The 17,300-nt window shown below is 39.3% G+C and overlaps 2 pseudogenes; both read right to left on the bottom strand.

The window, feature by feature from the left end:
- Nucleotides 1–3,032: 3,032 nt before the first annotated feature.
- LOC107133679 lies at nucleotides 3,033–3,972 on the bottom strand (annotated as a pseudogene).
- A 9,980-nt stretch (nucleotides 3,973–13,952) lies between these two features.
- Nucleotides 13,953–16,963, bottom strand: LOC107133678 (annotated as a pseudogene).
- Between the last annotated feature and the right edge of the window lie 337 nt (nucleotides 16,964–17,300).

Below are 17,300 nucleotides of genomic sequence, written 5' to 3'. Positions count from 1 at the left end.
TATCAGAATTTGCCATATTCTCCACTTGAATCACTCAGATCCATATTAAGATCCTCATTTTAACTTCACTTATTCTTCTGAATATAATAGATAAGGCACCAATTTCTACGGGAAAATAATCACTAACAGAAAAGAGCATATAGGTAGAAAGACAGCCTTCACTCCTAAAGGTGAACCTTAGGTCATTACTGATATTTATCATTTCCATCTTCTACCACTAATTTAAACTCCCTTAACCATGCCAGTACTCCTATATAAGTTTTCATCTCATTTTATTATTTTTTTTAATCCAAAGGACCTGAACCACTATTATTTTTCCCTTATTAGTCTATGGATGCTAATTTTGTCATTCTTTCTTTAAACCTCACACCAGAACTTCAAGTGAATCAACACTGGATCCCCTGAGTTTCAAATATACTGCTGTGATCCCTACTATGCAGCAGTAATTCTATCACCTCTGATGATTAAGATCAATTATCATTATGGTAACTCTTTGTCTGCTGATACACCATAAGAATAGTAAAAAGTGACTAGATAATATCTATAGTTTTGGGGTTAGTGAAAATCATGTTGTATCTGCTAGTGGAAACATTACCCTTCTTAGATAAAACCTCTGCTTTCATTGAACTTAAAGTTGCAAGGCAAGAGGCATAAAGCACCCAAGAGAAAATAAGTAATGATGTCATGGGCCACTTGTAGTTTCATACCTTTTTATAGTCTCAACTATGTAGCAGGAACACAGTAATAGCATCTATTGATAACACCAGTGACTACATAGAAAGGTGAGTTACTTGCTGTGAAGTGTTATAATACACATCAGACCTTCCCTGAGCCATCAGAAATTGGTGCTGACACAAACCGTGTAGGAAGAAACCAAAGCTAAGCTTGTTCTCTCTGCTTGTAGGTCATATACTTGGGAGTAGTACCTAGATTAACCTTGCTGGGATATAGCTTATGCAAATGGGCCCACATATAGCTTCTATCTTTGTCACCCACAGATACTCCATTTGTCACTTAAAGTTGAAGCAGTTGGCAGTTGAAGGACAACAGCTGACCAAGATCCAACTTTCCTGTTGTCTTTCCTGGGAAACGACATGGAATTTTTATCCATACAGATAATATTACTACTGTGGCATCTCCTTGATCTTATCACTCTAAGCAACATGGTCACTTGTGTAGAATCTGGACTGCCTGAAAATCTCTCTTTTGTTCTGGGCCACAGTGAACCCACTGTGAGGTGGACTTAGAAAAGTGATATTTTTATCACCTGACCTTAATGCAGTAACACCTACTCTCCAGTCTAACAGAGGACCATAAAAAGAGTCTGTGCTACCTGTTGTTGTCTTGGTTAAAGCTTTGTAACCAAAGCTTTTAAAAGACCTGAATATTTGTCTTTCCAAAGTGTGCAATCATTCAGATAAACAGACAAAGCTCTCTTTTGGACAAAAACTAGGAAAAAATTTGTTACTATGTATTCTTTCTGTGGCACTGCAGGTCTTCCTTCATGAGTACCCTGCATCTCCATCAATTGACAGTCTCTGAGAACTGGCTCAGGACTGGGAACTTAAGTTAGGGAGGAATTGTGATTTTTTTCCATTGAATCAGTTAATATCAACTTTTAGCTCATCCACTCCTGATATAGAGCAAGCAGTCAATATTCATACTGGTTTGAATAGAACTTTTCCCATGATCAGTTTGTCATTAGCGTTAACCATGTAGGTCAAAATTCCCCAATTGTCATTCCAACTTTGCTGCCTGCTACAATAATTTCATCCATTTTTGTCTGACAGATATTCTGCTAATCACATCTCTAAGGGAATACAGTGTTTCTCTCCACCAACAACCAGCTCATACCTGTGGGCCAGCATCATCATATTATCAGAATAACATGTGGCTGAAAAGTGTAGAAGAATTAAGATAGTTTAAGAATATGGGGGAGTACATATATGCGTATATAGGTACAAGTGTCTGTGTAAGAGAGAAGAGTGAAAGACTGTAATGACTTCTGATACCAACTACTTGAAATTAGACCAAATTTCACAGGTTATGAGCACAGTCCTCCAAAAGACTGTCCTCATTCCAGGTATAATCTGTAGATTTTAGGATCAGAAATGATCATCCTCACCCATGGACATCTGGCTACAAATTTGGAGGTCTCTAGCATACCCTCAAGTGACTCACAGAACTGAGTAAAGTGATATACTTATGATTACAGTTTTATCACAGAAAAGAATACACAAAGGGGAGATACATCAAGCAAGCTCTGTGAGGGTCCCACACACAAACTTTCTGTCTTGTTAAGGTACATTACTCTTCTAGCACACTGGTGTTCAAAACTATGGACAATACTGTCATCCAAGAAGCATACCTGAACTTTAGTGTCAAGTTTCTATGTAGGCTTTCTTACATAGGCATAGTTGATTGAATTATTGACCATGTAGCTAAACTCAATCTCTAGCCTCCCTCCTCATCTCGTGAAGGTCAGGATACTATCATCATGATTCAAAGCCCCAAATCTCCAATGACCTGGATAATCATTCGAGCATGGTCAGCCCCCATCCTAAGCTATCCTTGGGCCTACCACAAATTATAACATGAGGATAAACAAGTATGAACCAGGTGGTTCATGAATAACCAAGACACTTCTGCCACTTGGGAAATTCCTAGGGTTTTAGAAGCTCTATATTATGAACCAGAGACAAAGACCAGATAAGTTCTTTATTATACATCAGGTTCCTACTCTCACCCTTCCCTTTTCATCCTACTCTTTTAGTTCTCCATTGGTCTTAATTACCCTGATAATGGGTACTTATGGGTTTGTTTATTATATTCCCCCATCACATTAAAAGGTAACTTTTATGAGATTGTGGAATTTGGTTTGTTCATTCCTATGTTTGTTGAACTCCATGATATAATGCATGCTCAAAATTCCTGAGAGAAAAATAGGAGAACAAATAAAGAATTATTTATTATAGTGAAGTCATGAAAATCTTAATGTAAAACAGATATAAGTCTTTTTAGTCCCCTAGGTGCTAATAGCAGTCTTTAAGGAGCTTCCTCCCAAAGATTTTCTTCAGAGCCAACATCACTTCTTTATTCCTAAGGGTGTATATCAGTGGATTCAGCACTGGGGTGACTGCACTGTATATGACAACCACTGTCTGGTCCTCACTCATGGACGTGGCTGAATCAGGAAGAATATATGTAAAACCTACAGGTCCATAAAAGAGACACACCATCATAAAATGGGAGGCACAAGTAGACAGAGCCTTATGGAGTATCCTGCAGGACCTGTTCTTCAACACAAGGAAGCCAATAATGTAGAAGTAAGAGAGGAGAGTGAGGAAGAAAGCTCCCATGGATATGCTCCCTGTGACAACAGAAAGAAGCCACTGGTTGAGTTCTGTGTTACTTCAGGCCAGTTCCAGGAGGGGTTTCACATCAGAGTAGAAGTGATTGAGTTTCAGAGAATGGCAAAAGTCCAGGTGTGCAGTCATGACAGAATGCATCAGAGCATAGAAGAAGCTAATGAGCCACACCACAGCTGCCAACAGAACACCAGCTGGGGGTTCTTGATGGCAGTGTAATGAAGTGGGTTGCAGATAGCCACAAAATGGTCAAAGGGCATCACTGCTGGCAAGATGGCCTCGGTACTTCCCAGAAAGTGGGAGAAGTGTATCTGAGTGATACAGCCTAGGAAAGATATGGCCCTTCGAGTGGAGAGCAGGTTCATAAGCACCTTGGGCAGTGTCACCGAAGAATAACAAATATCCAGACAAGAAAGGTTTCCCAAAAAGAAATACATAGGGGATGGAGTTTGGTTTCCAAAATTACAATTATTAATATTGCTCCATTTCCAACCAAGTTGATCAGGTAAATAATTAAGAACCTCACAAAGAAGACTGCCTGCAGCTCCTGAATACTGGTCAGGCTGAGTAAAAGAAATTCATCCACTGTAGTGACATTCTCCATCCCTCTGGGGAGCAAATAAAAAACTAATTAGTTATTTTTTTTTCTAATGCTTAATTTTAAACTGTGGGGCTTAAGTTAAGCAAGTTTACTATTTGGATTAATCTAGGGGTGAAGTATAGTATCAGTAATGTTTAAGAATAGCAAAGAGATGGGGATATAGCTCAGTGGTAGAACACTTATCTAGCATACTAGAAATCCTGGGTTCTATCCCCAGCACACACACAAAAAAATAGTAAAGCTGGTTTATGAACAACAAAATTAAGGAAGGTCAACATATCTAGTACATCAATAAAATGACATTAGACTAATAAAAGCAGCATATTATGAATAGATCAGATATGGATAAAGGGAACTTTTTATATATGTGGGACCTGACCATAACCTCATGTATGGCATTAGAATTAGAGTTTAGATAAGTTTTAAACATACAAAGGAAATAGCTATTCAATTTGTGATTTCAGGTTCTAGCAGTAATATAGATGTAATTTAGTAGGATTTTTTCCACTTCTAAGGTGCAAAAATTTCACAAGAGATAGACACATCCTTCCTGACAACCTAAACCTTCAGTGAAACTAAGAGACATAAAAGCCCACAAAATTCAAGTTATTGTGTAAATAGAAGGGGTTAAAATAAAAACAGCAGAATTTGCATCATTAGCTATGGGGAGCCAGTCTGAATGATTCGCATCCTCCTTCCCTGAGCAGGGAGGTTCTGACTGTCACTACATTTCGTAGTGACCTGGACATTGCCTGGGTCCTGGAGGTTGAGGACACCTCTTCAGACATAGGCATGTCACCTTATGGATTGAGCTATGCTCATCTGTTCCTTTATATATTACCTCTTTGCCCTATTTGGGATAGAATGTTCCATGGAAACACCCTTTGTGTGTCCCTTTCTCTTTCTCTGACTTTGGGTGTGGCCTTCCTAGATGTCAGTCAACCTGCCAGACTCAGCCTCCTGAAACCTGACTCCTTGCCTCATTTGAATGGCTTCTCCTCAATAAAAGGGTTCAGTGGGTGCTCCTTGCTCTCTCTTTCCACAGACCCTAAGGTCAGAGGAGCTATCACAAGACCTAAAGCAAAAGGTATTTCTCTGTGTCTGTGTGATTATTTCATGCCAGCCCAGTTTACCTGGAGTGATATTGAGTGTTTAGTCATGGGACTCGACAATCTAGAGCTTGATGAAGAATTATTAAACTTTAAGCCCAAGGCATGACCCATAAAGAGGAAATTTTAAACAATTACCTCACCACACACACACACTCCAAAAATATTGCTCTGCAAAACACTCCACTAAAAGAATGGAAAGAGACAAGTTGCAGACTGGGAGAAAATATTTCCAAACCACATATTTCATAGAGCTCTAAAAACTCAACTGTATAAAACCAAAAAGTCCAATAAACAATCATCAAAACACATAAATAGATATGAACAGAAAATGACAAGCAGATAGCAAACTACTACATGAAAAGATGTTCATTTTTTCATTAGAACAGTGCAAATTAAAATAATGGAAAGATATCACAACACATCTATCAAAATGGCTAGAATAAAAATAGTGATGACACCAAATACTAGTAAGGATGCAGGGAAACTGTATCACAAATTTAACATTAGCCAAAATGTAACATGCTTAGCCATATTGAAAAGTATGTCACTTTCTTATTAAATTAAAAATGAACCTCTCATATGACCCAACAATTGTATATCTGGGTATTCTTCCCAGAAAAAAAAACTGTGTTTATAGAATTATTATTAATAATATTTAAAGTTGGAAATAGCCAAAATGTTATAATATAACATTTCTATTTGAACCACTTTAATATCTTCTAATTACATTTGCTTACAAATCATCCAGGATCCAACTGTGGCTTAGCTCTGCAGTCTAAGCTTTGCTATTCCTCAGATCTGATCTTCCTTGCTAGTTTTCAATTCCACAAATGTGCCAAGGTGTTCTCCAACAAGGATTTCACTCATGCTTGCCCCTTTCCTTGAACATCCTTTACCTCCCCTCTTCCTTAAGATTCAATAGTATGGTAATCATTGCATCCTACCTTAGCCACTTTCTCCTAACTGTAACACTAGATTTTGTCATTATTAATAATTTCAACCCTCCATCATCTCAATACCAATTATATTTCAAATTTATTAGTGTTTGAAATTTACCAAGATATCTAGGCACCACCTTCTGTACTCTTTGCCAATCAGATGTTCAACTCCTCCTTCACATCAGATGGTGGAGTTTTTTACATTAGTTGATCCTCTCTGGAACTGTCATGATGGTCATCCTATCAGGGAGGCTTCATCTGCAAGTCAATTGCATGTTAATGTGGGTACTGGGATCAATAGCTGGTCAGAATTTACCTTAGTGTGCCTGCACTGTGAAAGGAATCTTCCTTCCCAGACAAATGGAGAGACCTATACCCTTAAATTCTAGCTTCATCTCAACATCAATGGACAGAGTCAAGCATTATTCCCATTAATCTTTTTCTTTTGACATATTTTACCATTAGCTCCTTTGTTTCTGTTTATTTTATAGAAATTAACTACCACCCTTTGCTTTCTCAGCCATTTTGAAAGTAGTTTAAAGAAGACCCTAGCCAGGTGCTCCCAGCAGCTCTGGATGCTAAGACAGTGGAATTGCCAGTTCAAAGCCAGTTTCAGCAACAGCAGGGCTCTAAGCAACTCAGTGAGACCCTGTCTCTAAATACAATAAAAAAATAGGTCTGGAGATGTGGCTCAGTGGTTGAGTACTGCTAAGTTCAAACCCCAGTACCATCCCCCACAAAAAAAAGACTCTAAAGTAATTTAAAGAACACTTGTGACCTAGTCATGCATTTCACTGCCCATTGCTAGCTACTGCCTAACAATGGGTTAGGCTCTCATAACCCAATCATTTCACCTCCGAATGTTCTTGCATTGTGGCATACATAAAGTTTTGGGGAATACCTCACATCCAAACCATAACAATCTTCCCTTGATCCCCAAAAGCTCATGGCCATTCCAAAACACAAATACATTTTGTACATTTTCAAGAGTCCCTTCAATTCTTACTCTTATCAATTCCTATACTTCTCCCTCGCATCCCACGTGGGCTATGAATTTTGGGTTTCCCTTGTGTGAAATGTGCTGGCTGAGAAATATAGTGAAAAATCACATGACACAGAAATAATTTTGAAATGCAGGGGAAGAATGGCTCTGAGATCTTAAGGGTCCTGCTTCAACACTGGAAGGAAAGAGAGAGAGAGAGAGAGAGAGAGAGAGAGAGAGAGAGAGAGAGAGAGAGAACCTGCATTTTCAATATTTATACAAAGAGGGCTTCAAAAAAATTTCAATGAAATATTCTTTTGACAAATAAGGTAGAAAGTGGGCTGTCTAAGCCTAATGGGTAACATCCAAGTCCAGGGCTATGAGAGGTACTCCATTGACACAGTGAGGGCAGAGATCTCACACCTTGGGCCGTCTACACACAGGAATGCCCAGGATCATTTCCCAAGGGGAGATCTACATCCCCATTGCCGAGGGAGTGACGGAGACAAACAGGGCCTTCCTGGAATGGGGGTGCGTGGAGACACTCCGCAAGCACCTGGAGAATGGGAAGGAGACGCTGCAGCGCGCAGGTATCAGCGGCAGCGGGGCAACTTGGAGATCTCCTGTACATTCCCCAATGTGCCTCTTGCATGTATAGTGTCCTCCCTCTGATCCAAAAGGGTATGAGTTCAACTTGGTTTCCAAAAGCTATACCAGAGAGTGACTGTAAGAACCACACTTCTCTTAATTACACCAAGGGGTCCTATGGCTGGAGGGAAGACAATCCTTAAAATAAGTGATCAGTTTCCTTTGACTCTGGCAGCAACCTCGGGCATCCCAGGGTGACTTTCAGGCTTTGTTCTTTATCCCAACCCAACGATTTTGGAAGTCTGAGGCCATCTTTTCCTCAGATGTCAGCCTCCACTCAGTTCAGAATCTAAAGTATTTCTTAGAAGCGTGGAGCATCTTCCTCTTGGCTGTCTCACTCTGATTCTAGAACATAAGAAAAAATTGGAATATTATCCCAGATTCCTGAATCCTGCTTAGTGTCTGGGTGTTCTGCTCCCACCTCACACCTATTGTCCTGTCCATTCTTCAGTGCCCCATGCAAAATGTCCCAATTAACTGAGTCTTATCTGCGGATCCCCCATTGACATATGTCACCCACCACCCCATCTCTGACCATGAGGTCACCCTGAGGTAATGGGCTCTGGACATCTACCCTGTGGAGATCACCCTGACTTGGCAACGGGATGGGGAGGACCAAACCCAGGAAATGGAGCTTGTGGAGACCAGGCCTGCAGGGGATGGAAAATTCCAGAAATGGGCAGCTGTGGTGGTATCTTCTGGAGAAGAGCAGAGATACACATGCCATGTGCAGCATGAGGGGCTGCCTGAGCCTCTCATCCTGAGATGGGGTAAGGAGAGATGAGGGCACAGGGCCTGTGTTCAGGAAAACAGGAGCCATTCTTTGGAGACCCTCAGCAGGGTCAAGGCTGAAAACTGAGATCCAGGGTCACTTATCCTCCCTTCCTTTCCCAGAGAGGTCTCCCCAGTTCTCCATCACCTTTGTGGTAATGGTTGCTGGACTGGTTCTCCTTGGAGCTGTTGCTGCTGTTATGATGTGGAGGGAGAAGAACTCAGGTAGGGTAAGGGTGAGGTCTCAGTTTTCTTTCCCAGTGGGGATTCCAAGTCCCAGGTTGGTTTTCTTGACTTTTTAACTAAAAAGGGTTTGACCCACAAAAGACATGATACTGAAAGCTGTAATCTCAAATGTTTAAATCTCCAAAAGATTGAAACTCCAAAAGTATAAGTCTGGGGAAAAAATTTTAATTTTAATTCACTGAAAGACATTTATTAGCATTTTCAAAAGGGATTTATTTTAGAGACATGACAGAACATGTCAGAAACTACTTTACACCATTAAATATGCAATAACATTTTTGAATGAATAAATGTGCAGCTATACTAACAACAGTTGCACAGGTATAAAAATTATGAGCAGATGAACCATATTCCTAAATAGGTGAACAAGCAAAATGTGTGAATACCTATCACTATAGTTAGTAACTGTGTATCCCAGCATTATACCTGCAGTAATCTGAAATACTGTATTAGACAACCTAAATCTTTTGACAAGGTAAATCAGAATGCACAAGAAATCACCATCAAATATGAACAGAAACTGGCTGAATGGTCTTGGCTTCCCTTCTCACTAGTGTAAAGTAGGACAGATAGGAAGTACTGTCAAATGGAGTTTTTCCCAGATAATCTATCAGCTTGAGGTTGGTTCAGAGTTCTAAATGATAAGTTCCAGAGAGGTTTAACTCTAATCAAAACTTAGGAACTTTGTCAGGTGGTACCTATTCAAAAGAAATTTAGATCCACCCAACCCTATGAGTGGGCAGAGACCATTCTCTGTTGGAAGTCTGAATCTCAGGGTCCACCCAAGAATTCTTCTCACAGGGTGGGGTAACAAACCCTGCACAGTTCTTTCACCCTCTTCCCTAATTATGGCCTTTCCAGGCTCAACTCCCAAGTGTAACCACACTCACCTGTTCAGTTTCCTAACCTTCATCAGCTGGTAGTGTGAGCTCCCAGACTAAAAGGAAAATTTCCTCCATGTCTCCAACGTGAATTCCCTGTGGGTACAATCATCTTTGTGCCTGTTTCAATTACATGCTGCCAGGTACATACATTCTAGGCCACACAGTAAAAACTGGTTGAGATAATGTGGAAACATTGGCCATGATCTCCTGGGTTTCTGCATTGAAAATCTCCAGTGTGACCTCCTCAAGATGGCCCCCTAACTTGGCTTTCTGTTGACCAGCTGAGAAACATGAAGTAGTTTTCAAACACCAGCTCACTGCATAGCCTTTGATTTGACTGAGTTCATACTGTTTTTCTCATCTACAAATTTTCCTACACCAAATTTGTCTGCTATGCTTCTCGATCTGTGCTACCCTCTCCTCTGCAGTGACCTGCTGCCATTGTCACTACTGACATGACTCCAATGTACTCTTTATTTTTCTCTATTAAAAATACTCAAATTTCTGGATCTCTTAGTCTCTGACTGACCAATATTGAATTTCTGTGATTTCTGTCTTTTCCATCTTGCTGAGAAGCAGTACAAATGCTGCTCAGCATATGTTGAGTGTCAGGGTACTAGATGCAAGCTACAAAATTATTTCTAAACCTGCAGTAAGACAAAGGTCTAGAGCCTTACTTAGGAGTATGAATAAGAGTTTCCTGGTGGGTCCTAAGCAGAAGGAATGTTCCAGGTATGTAGTTGAAAGTGGCTACAGACAAGTTGCAGAGTATTTTTAGGATCTACAGTCAAATTGAGGTCATAAGACCTGTATTGGAGCATGGATGTATGTGTATCTCATCCAATTCCTGGCAGCTGAGAGATGCTGGAGCCAGGTCATTATGGGTAGCTCCCAGGTCCACAGCCACTACCAAGGTCAGTGGGACTGTTTCCTGGATCATAGTCTTGCACAATTTCTTGCTGGGTTCCTTGGAAGATGATGCTAGTGGCAAATCCAAGAATAAATAGGGCCATGTNAAAAAAATAATTTTCAAGAAGGTCCTGTCTCCTTTCACACTTATAATAACAAATACAAACCAATCAGGTACACAAAGAAGTTCAGAGGCAAAAATATCTATACCTTGATGATAAATGCTACACTTACATTTTCTTATAAAAGATTAGAGTTAATCAGAAAGTCAAATGTTTATTTGCACCACTACTTCATGTTTTGAATTACAAACAAACTGTGAATTCAGTTTTTTTAGCATTATGTAAAAATGTGGATGTGTAACCAACTTGAATCTAATGTATGAAATATGATATGTCAAGAGCTTTATAATGTTTTGAACAACCAATAAAAAAACAAAAAAAAAAGAAAAAAAGAAAAAAAGCAAAACAGTGTTAATAATAATAATAATAATAATTTCTAAAAGAATATAGGCAGAAAATTATCAGAATTTGCCATATTCTCCACTTGAATCACTCAGATCCATATCAAGATCCTCATTTTAACTTCACTTATTCTTCTGAATACAATAGATAAGGCACCAATTTCTAGGGGAAAATAATCAGTAACAGAAAAGAGCATATAGGTAGAAGACAGCCTTCACTCCTAAAGGTGAACCTTAGGTCATTACTGATATTTATCATTTCCATCTTCTACCACTAATTTAAACTCCCTTAACCATGCCAGCACTCCTGTTAATCTAAGTTTTCATCTTATTTTATTATTTTTTTTAATCCAAAGGACCTGAACCACTATTATTTTCCCCTTAATAGTCTATGGATGCTAATTTTGTCATTCTTTCTTTAAACCTCACACCAGAACTTCAAGTGATTCAACACTGGATCCCCTGAGTTTCAAATATTGAAAGAACAAGAGCTGACCAAGATCCAACTTTCCTGTTCTCTTTCCTTGGAAAAGACATGGGATTTTTATCCATACAGATAATAGTAGTACTGTGAAATCTCCTAGATCTTATCACTCTAAGCAACATGGTCACTTATGTACAATCTGGACTGCCTGAAAATCCCTCTTTTATTCTGGGCTCTACTCAATGCTATTGGTCTTCTAAGCATTCAATAAATGGGCCAAAAAGTACTCCTAAATATAACTTATGCTGTCTCCAGAACTCAAAAAATGTCTCTAGGTTATAGAAGGTGCCAAATTTGATGACTTTTTTTTTTTATTAAAGAGTATGCGTAACATTCTCCAGATGACTCTACACCTTGAAACACTTCATCAGTTAGAAGAGAGTTTATCCCTCTGCCTGTGAAGTACATATTTCTTATGAAAGCCTGCATCCCTTCCAGCTCAATAGGTCCAGTAATGCTTAGTAAGCCAGTAATGTTTTTGACTCAATTTTCAGATGATAAATAGCCAATTGGATTGTTCAGTGACAGAGTCAGAGAATTAATATGGCCTTGAGACAAGACTGTGAATGTGGACTGTTGTTCATCTCAAGTAAGTACAAAGTACTTCTGATTATTCTTACTAATGAGTGCTGAAAATAATGCATTCACCAAATCACTCATGACAACTACCAAGTACATGCAACTCAGTTGTATGGTCAGAAACCTAGAAATGGCTAGTGGTGCCCTGTGGAAATTGTGAACCCACAGTGAGGTGGACTTAGAAAAGTGATATTTTTATCACCTGACTTTAATGTAGCAACACCTACTCTCCAGTCTAACAGAGGACCACAAAAAGTGTCTGTGCTACCTGTTGCTGTCTTGGTTAAAGCTTTGTAACCAAAGCTTTTAAAAGACCTGAATATTTGTCTTTCCAAAGTGTGCAATCATTCAGATAAACAGACAAAGCTCTCTTTTGGACAAAAGCTAGGAGAATTTTGTTACTATATATTCTTTCTGTGGCACTGCAGGTCTTCCTTCACAAGTACCCTGCATCTCCATCAATTGACAGCCTCTGAGAACTGGCTCAGGACTGGGAACTTAAGTGAGGGAGGAATTGTGATTTTTTTTCCATTGAATCAGTTAATATCAACTTTTAGCTCATCCACTCCTGATACCAAGCAAGCAGTCAATATTCATACTGGTTTGAATAGAACATTTCCCATGATCAGTTTGTCATTAGCATTAACCATGTAGGTCAAAATTCCCCAATTGTCATTCCAACTTTGCTGCCTGCTACAATAATTTCATCCATTTTTGTCTGACAGATATTCTACTAATCACATCTCTAAGGGAATACAGTGTTTCTCTCCACCAACAATCAGCTCATACCTGTGGGCCAGCATCATCATATTATCAGAATAACATATGGCTGAAAAGTGTAGAAGAATTGAGATAGTTTAAGGATATGGGGGAGTACATGTATGTGCACACAGGTACAAGTGTCTGTGTAAGAGAGAAGAGTGAAAGACTGTAATGACTTCTGATACCATCTACATGAAATTAGACCAAATTTCACAGGTTATGAGCACAGTCCTCCAAAAGACTGTCCTTATTCCAGGTATAATCTGTAGGTTTCAGGATCAGATATGATCATCCTCACCCATGGATATCTGGCTACAAATTTGGAGGTCTCTAGCACACCCACAAGTGACTCACAGGACTGAGGAAAGTGATATGCTTATGATTACAGTTTTATCACAGAAAAGAATACACAAAGGGGAGATACATCAAGCAAGCTCTGTGAGGGTACCAAATGCAAACTTTCTGTCTTGTTAAGGTACATTATTCTTCTGGCACACTGGTGTTCAAAACTATGGACAATACTGCCATCCAAGAAGCATCCCTGAACTTTAGTGTCAAGTTTCTACTTAGGCTTTCTTACATAGGCATAGTTGATTGAATTATTGACCATGTAGCTAAACTCAATCTCTAGCCTCCCTCCTCATCTCGTGAAGGTCAGGATACTATCACCATGATTCAAAGCCCCAAATCTCCAATGACCTGGATAATCATTCGAGCATGGTCAGCCCCCATCCTAAGCTATCCTGGGGCCTACCACAAATCATGACATGAGGATAAACAAGTATGATCCAGGTGGTTCATGAATAACCAAGACACTTCTGCCACTTGGGAAATTCCTAGGTTTTTAGAAGCTCTATACTAGGAACCAGAGACAATGACCAGACAAGTTCTTTACTATACATCAGGTTCCTACTCTCATCCTTCCCTTTTCATCCTACTCTTTTAGTTCTCCATTGGTCTTAATTACCCTGATAATGGGTACTTATGGGTTTGTTTATTATATTCCCCCACCACATTAAAAGGTAACTTTTATGAGATTGTGGAATTTGGTTTGTTCACTCCTATGTTTGTTGAACTCCATGATATAATGCATGCACAAAATTCCTGAGAGAAAAATAGAAAAACAAATAAAGAATTATTTATTATAGTGAAGTCATGAAAATCTTAATGTAAAACAGATATAAGTTTTTTTAGTCCCCTAGGTGCTAATAGCAGTCTTTAAAGAGCTTCCTCCCAAAAATTTTCTTCAGAGCCAACATCACTTCTTTATTCCTAACGGTGTATATCAGTGGATTCAGCACTGGGGTGACTGCACTGTATATGACAGCCACTTTCTGGTCCTCACTCATGGATGTGGCTGAAGCAGGAAGAATATATGTAAAACCTACATGTCCATAAAAGAGACATACCACCAAAAAAATGGGAGGCACAAGTGGGCAGAGCCTTATGGAGTATTCTGCAGGACCTGTTCTTCAACACAAGGAAGCCAATAATGTAGGAGAGGAGTGTGAGAAAGAAAGCTCCCATAGATATGCTCCCTGTGACAACAGAAAGAAGCCACTGGTTGAGTTCTGTGATACTGCAGGCCAGTTTCAGGAGGGATTTCACATCACAGTGGTTTCAGGAGGGGTTTCACATCATCAGTGGTTGAGTTTCAGAGAATGGCAAAAGTCCAGTTGTGCAGTCATGACAGAATGCATCAGAGCATAGAAGAAGCTAATGAGCCACGCCACAGCTGCCAACAGAACACCAGCTGGGGGTTCATGATGACAGTGTAGAGAAATGGGTTGCAGATGTCCACAACATGGTCAAAGGCCATCACTGCTGGCAAGATGGCCTGAGTACTTCCCAGAAAGTGGAAGAAGTGTAGCTGAGCCAAGGAAAGATACGGCCCTGTGAGTGGAGAGCAGGTTCATAAGCACCTTGGGCAGTGTCACCAAAGAATAACAAATATCCAGACAAGAAAGGTTTCCCGAAAAGAAATACATAGGGGAGTGGAGTTTGGGTTCCAAAATTATAATCATTATTATCGCTCCATTTCCTACCAAGTTGATCAGGTAAATAATTATGAACCTCCCAAAGAAGACTGGCTGCAGCTCCTGAATACTGGTCAGGCTGAGTAAAAGAAATTCATCCACTATAGTGACATTCTGTATCCCTCTGGGGAGCAAATAAAAAACTAATTAGTTATTTTTTTCTAATACTTAATTTTAAGCTGTGGGGCTTAAATTAAGCAAGTTTACTATTTGAATTAATCTAGGGGTGAACTACAGTATCAGTAATGTTTAAGAATAGCAAAGAGATGGGGATATAGCTCAGTGGTAGGGCACCTATCTAGCATGCTAGAAATCCTGGGTTCTATCCCCAGCACCCAAAAATAAATAGTAAAGCTGGTTTATGAACAACAAAATTAAGGAAGGTCAACATACCTAGTACATCAATAAAATGACATTAGACTAATAAAAGCAGCATATTAAGAATAGATCAGATATGGATAAAGGGAACTTTTTATATATGTGGGACCTGACCACAACCTCATGTATAGAATTAGAATTAGAGTTTAGATAAGTTTTAAACATACAAAGGAAATAGCTATTCAATTTTTGATTGCAGGTTCTAGCAGTAATATAGGTGTAATTTAGTAAGATTTTTTCCACTTCTAAGGTGCAAAAATTTCACAATAGATAAACACATCCTTCTTGACAACCTAAACCTTCAGTGAAACTAAGAGACATAAAAGCCCACAAAATTCAAGTTATTGTGTAAATAAAAGGGTTAAAAAAACAGCAGAATTTGCATCATTAGCTATGGGGTGCCAGTCTGAATGATTCGCATCCTCCTTCCCTAAGTGGAGAGGTTCTGACTGTCACTACATCTCTTAGTGACCTGGACATTGCCCGGGTCCTGGAGGTTGAGGACACCTATTCAGACATAGGCATGTCACCTTATGGATTGAGCTATGCTCATCTATTCCTTTGTATATTTCCTCTTTGCCCTGTTTGGGATAGAATGTTCCATGGAAACATCCTTTGTGTGTCCCTTTCTTTTTCTCTGATTTTGGGTGTGGCCTTCCTAGATGTCAGTCAACCTGCCAGATTCAGCCCCCTGAAACCTGACTCTTTGCCTCATTTGAATGACTTCTCCTCAGTAAAAGGGTTCAGCGGGTGCTCCTTGCTCTCTCTCTTTCCACAGGGTCCCCCCTAAGGTCAGAGGAGCTATCACAAGACCAAAAGCAAAAGGTATTTCTCTGTGTCTGTGTGATTATTTCATGCCAGCCCAGTTCACCTGGAGTGATCTTGAGTGTTTAGTCATGGGACTCAACAATCTAGAGCTTGATGAAGAATTCTCAAACTTTAAGCCCAAGGCATGACCCATAAAGAGGAAATTTTAAACAATTACCTCACCACACGCACACTCCAAAAATATTGCTGTGCAAAACACTCCACTAAAAGAATGGAAAGAGACAAGTTGCAGACTGGGAGAAAATATTTCCAAACCACATATTCCATAGAGCTCTAAAAACTTAACAGTATAAAACCAAAAAGTCCAATAAACATTCATAAAACACATAAATAGATATGAACAGAAAATGACATGCAGATAGCAAACTACCACATGAAAAGACGTTCATTTTTTCATTAGCACAGTGCAAATTAAAATAATGGAAAGATATCACAACACATCTAGCAAAATGGCTAGAATAAAAATAGTGATGACACCAAATACTAGTAAGGATGCAGGGAAACTGGATCACAAATTTAACATTAGCCAAGATGTACATGCTTAGCCATATTGAAAAGTATGTCACTTTCTTACTAAGTTAAAAATGAACCTATCATATGACCCAACAATTGTACATTTGGGTATTCTTCCCAGAAAATAAAAACTGTGTTTATAGAATTATTATCCATAATATTTAAAGTTGGAAATAGCCCAAATGTTATAATGTAACATTTCTATTTGAACCACTTTAATATCTTCTAATTGCATTTGCTTACAAACCCTCCAGGATCCATCTGTGGCTTAGCTCTGCAGTCTAAGCTTTGCTATTCCTCAGATCTGATCTTCCTTGGTAGTTTTCAATTCCACAAATGTGCCAAACTGTTCTCCAACAGGGATTTCACTCATGCGTGCCCCTTTCCTTGAACATCCTTTACCTCCCCTCTTCCTTAAGATTCAATAGTATGGTAATCATTTCATCCTACCTTATCCACATTCTCCTAACTGTAACACTAGGTTTTGTCTTTATTAATAATTTCAACCCTCCATCATCTCAATACCAATGCTATTTCAAATTCATTAGTGTTTGAAATTTACCCAGATATCTAGGCACCACCTTCTGTACTCTTTGGCAATCAGGTGTTCAACTCCTCCTTCACATCAGATGGTGGAGGTTTTGACCTTAGTTGATCCTCTCCAGAACTGTCATGATGGTCATCCTGCCAGGGAGGTTTCATCTGCAAGTCAATTGCATGTTAATGTGGGTACTGGGATCAATAGCTGGTCAGAATTTACCTTAGTGTGCCTGCACTGTGAAAGGAATCTTCCTTCCC

Source organism: Marmota marmota, unplaced genomic scaffold (assembly GCF_001458135.2).
Source record: "Marmota marmota marmota unplaced genomic scaffold, marMar, whole genome shotgun sequence".
NCBI lineage: Eukaryota > Metazoa > Chordata > Mammalia > Rodentia > Sciuridae > Marmota > Marmota marmota.
Note: the sequence above shows the minus strand (reverse complement) of the source record. Positions and strands in the feature narration are given on the sequence as shown.